Below are 4,884 nucleotides of genomic sequence, written 5' to 3' on the forward strand. Positions count from 1 at the left end.
TTCAATTTTACCCCCGTGGGATATATATTCTACCCACACACATTTGGAACTCTCCTGGGGTACCTTCACACATATTATTCTCTCATTTAGTGGATATTTTCACAAAAAAGTGAAATTTTCAAAAATTCAGAAAATTGGCTGAAAACGACTAAATATCAAGGACTCATTGGGCGAATCGCTCTGGAACTGAAATCGGAACGCTCACTGACATTTCCCCTATCTGAAAGTCTGATAAACGCCGGAAAAATGACTAAGTCCAAAAAAAAAATGTTTCAACTTATTTCAATTTTACCCCCGTGGGATATATATTCTACCCACACACATTTGGAACTCTCCTGGGGTACCCTCACACATATTATTCCCTCATTTAGTGGATATTTTCACAAAAAAGTAAAATTTTCAAAAGTCCAAAATATTGGCTGAAAACGACTAAATATCAAGGACTCATTGGGCGAATCGCTCTGGAACTGAAATCGGAATGCTCACTGACATTTCCCCTATCTGAAAGTCTGATAAACGCCGGAAAAATGACTAAGTCCCAAAAAAAAATTTTTTCAACTTTTTTCAATTTTACCCCCGTGGGATATATATTCTACCCACACACATTTGGAACTCTCCTGGGGTACCCTCACACATATGATTCCCTCATTTAGTGGATAATTTCACAAAAAAGTGAAATTTTCAAAAATCCAAAATATTGGCTGAAAACGACTAAATATCAAGGACTCATTCGGCGAACCGCTCTGGAACTGAAATCGGAATGCTCACTGACATTTCCCCTATCTGAAAGTCTGATAAACACCGGAAAAATGACTAAGTCCAAAAAAAAAAGTTTCAACTTTTTTCAATTTTACCCCCGTGGGATATATATTCTACCCACACACATTTGGAACTCTCCTGGGGTACCCTCACACATATTATTCCCTCATTTAGTGGATATTTTCACAAAAAAGTGAAAGTTTCAAATATCCAGAAAATTGGCTGAAAACGACTAAATATCAAGGACTCATTGGGCGAATCGCTCTGGAACTGAAATCGGAATGCTCACTGACATTTCCCCTATCTGAAAGTCTGATAAACGCCGGAAAAATGACTAAGTCCCCAAAAAAAATTTTTTAAACTTTTTTCAATTTTACCCCCGTGGAATATATATTCTACCCACACACATTTGGATCTCTCCTGTGGTACCCTCACACATATTATTCCCTTATTTAGTGGATATTTTCACAAAAAAGTGAAATTTTCAAAAATCCAAAATATTGGCTGAATTCGACTAAATATCAAGGACTCATTGGGCGAATCGCTCTGGAACTGAAATCGGAACGCTCACTGACATTTCCCCTATCTGAAAGTCTGATAAACGCCGGAAAAATGACTAAGTCCAAAAAAAAAATGTTTCAACTTTTTTCAATTTTACCCCTGTGGGATATATATTCTACCCACACACATTTGGAACTCTCCTGGGGTACCCTCACACATATTATTCCCTCATTTAGTGGATATTTTCACAAAAAAGTAAAATTTTCAAAAGTCCAAAATATTGGCTGAAAACGACTAAATATCAAGGACTCATTGGGCGAATCGCTCTGGAACTGAAATCGGAACGCTCACTGACATTTCCCCTATCTGAAAGTCTGATAAACGCCGGAAAAATGACTAAGTCCAAAAAAAAAATGTTTCAACTTTTTTCAATTTTACCCCTGTGGGATATATATTCTACCCACACACATTTGGATCTCTCCTGGGGTACCTTCACACATATTATTCACTCATTTAGTGGATATTTTCACAAAAAAGTGAAATTTTCAAAAATTCAGAAAATTGGCTGAAAACGACTAAATATCAAGGACTCATTGGGCGAATCGCTCTGGAACTGAAATCGGAACGCTCACTGACATTTCCCCTATCTGAAAGTCTGATAAACGCCGGAAAAATGACTAAGTCCCAAAAAAAAATTTTTTCAACTTTTTTCAATTTTACCCCCGTGGGATATATATTCTACCCACACACATTTGGAACTCTCCTGGGGTACCCTCACACATATGATTCCCTCATTTAGTGGATAATTTCACAAAAAAGTGAAATTTTCAAAAATCCAAAATATTGGCTGAAAACGACTAAATATCAAGGACTCATTCGGCGAACCGCTCTGGAACTGAAATCGGAATGCTCACTGACATTTCCCCTATCTGAAAGTCTGATAAACACCGGAAAAATGACTAAGTCCAAAAAAAAATGTTTCAACTTTTTTCAATTTTACCCCCGTGGGATATATATTCTACCCACACACATTTGGAACTCTCCTGGGGTACCCTCACACATATTATTCCCTCATTTAGTGGATATTTTCACAAAAAAGTGAAAGTTTCAAATATCCAGAAAATTGGCTGAAAACGACTAAATATCAAGGACTCATTGGGCGAATCGCTCTGGAACTGAAATCGGAATGCTCACTGACATTTCCCCTATCTGAAAGTCTGATAAACGCCGGAAAAATGACTAAGTCCCCAAAAAAAAAATTTTAAACTTTTTTCAATTTTACCCCCGTGGGATATATATTCTACCCACACACATTTGGATCTCTCCTGTGGTACCCTCACACATATTATTCCCTCATTTAGTGGATAATTTCACAAAAAAGTGAAATTTTCAAAAATCCAAAATATTGGCTGAAATCGACTAAATATCAAGGACTCATTCGGCGAACCGCTCTGGAACTGAAATCGGAATGCTCACTGACATTTCCCCTATCTGAAAGTCTGATAAACACCGGAAAAATGACTAAGTCCAAAAAAAAATGTTTCAACTTTTTTCAATTTTACCCCCGTGGGATATATATTCTACCCACACACATTTGGAACTCTCCTGGGGTACCCTCACACATATGATTCCCTCATTTAGTGGATATTTTCACAAAAAAGTGAAATTTTCAAAAATCCAAAATATTGGCTGAAATCGACTAAATATCAAGGACTCATTGGGCGAATCGCTCTGGAACTGAAATCGGAACGCTCACTGACATTTGTCCTATCTGAAAGTCTGATAAACACTGGAAAAATGATTAAGTCCAAAAAAAAAATGTTTTCAACTTTTTTCAATTTTACCCCCGTGGGATATATATTCTACCCACACACATTTGGAACTCTCCTGGGGTACCCTCACACATATTATTCTCTCATTTAGTGGATATTTTCACAAAAAAAGTGAAATTTTCAAAAATTCAGAAAATTGGCTGAAAACGACTAAATATCAAGGACTCATTGGGCGAATCGCTCTGGAACTGAAATCGGAACGCTCACTGACATTTCCCCTATCTGAAAGTCTGATAAACGCCGGAAAAATGACTAAGTCCAAAAAAAAAATGTTTCAACTTTTTTCAATTTTACCCCCGTGGGATATATATTCTACCCACACACATTTGGAACTCTCCTGGGGTACCCTCACACATATGATTCCCTCATTTAGTGGATATTTTCACAAAAAAGTAAAATTTTCAAAAATCCCAAATATTGGCTGAAAATGACTAAATATCAAGGACTCAATGGGTGAATCGCTCTGGAACTGAAATCAGAATGCTCACTGACATTTCCCCTATCTGAAAGTCTGATAAACACCGGAAAAATGACTAAGTCCAAAAAAAAATGTTTCAACTTTTTTCAATTTTACACCCGTGGGATATATATTCTACCCACACACATTTGGAACTCTCCTGGGGTACCCTCACACATATGATTCCCTCATTTAGTGGATATTTTCACAAAAAAGTGAAATTTTCAAAAATCCAAAATATTGGCTGAAATCGACTAAATATCAAGGACTCATTGGGCGAATCGCTCTGGAACTGAAATCGGAACGCTCACTGACATTTGTCCTATCTGAAAGTCTGATAAACACTGGAAAAATGATTAAGTCCAAAAAAAAAATGTTTTCAACTTTTTTCAATTTTACCCCCGTGGGATATATATTCTACCCACACACATTTGGAACTCTCCTGGGGTACCCTCACACATATTATTCTCTCATTTAGTGGATATTTTCACAAAAAAAGTGAAATTTTCAAAAATTCAGAAAATTGGCTGAAAACGACTAAATATCAAGGACTCATTGGGCGAATCGCTCTGGAACTGAAATCGGAACGCTCACTGACATTTCCCCTATCTGAAAGTCTGATAAACGCCGGAAAAATGACTAAGTCCAAAAAAAAATGTTTCAACTTTTTTCAATTTTACCCCCGTGGGATATATATTCTACCCACACACATTTGGAACTCTCCTGGGGTACCCTCACACATATTATTCCCTCATTTAGTGGATATTTTCACAAAAAAGTAAAATTTTCAAAAGTCTAAAATATTGGCTGAAAACGACTAAATATCAAGGACTCATTCGGCGAACCGCTCTGGAACTGAAATCGGAATGCTCACTGACATTTCCCCTATCTGAAAGTCTGATAAACACCGGAAAAATGACTAAGTCCAAAAAAAAATGTTTCAACTTTTTTCAATTTTACACCCGTGGGATATATATTCTACCCACACACATTTGGAACTCTCCTGGGGTACCCTCACACATATGATTCCCTCATTTAGTGGATATTTTCACAAAAAAGTAAAATTTTCAAAAATCCCAAATATTGGCTGAAAATGACTAAATATCAAGGACTCAATGGGTGAATCGCTCTGGAACTGAAATCGGAATGCTCACTGACATTTGCCCTATCTGAAAGTCTGATAAACGCCGGAAAAATGACTAAGTCCAAGAAAAAAATGTTTCAACTTTTTTCAATTTTACCCCCGTGGGATATATATTCTACCCACACACATTTGGAATTCTCCTGGGGTACCCTCACACATATTATTCACTCATTTAGTGGATATTTTCACAA

The sequence above is a fragment of the Phyllobates terribilis genome, unplaced genomic scaffold, assembly GCF_046119375.1.
Source record: "Phyllobates terribilis strain yellow unplaced genomic scaffold, ASM4611937v1 Scaffold_226__1_contigs__length_3207580, whole genome shotgun sequence".
NCBI classification, from domain to species: Eukaryota; Metazoa; Chordata; class Amphibia; order Anura; family Dendrobatidae; genus Phyllobates; species Phyllobates terribilis.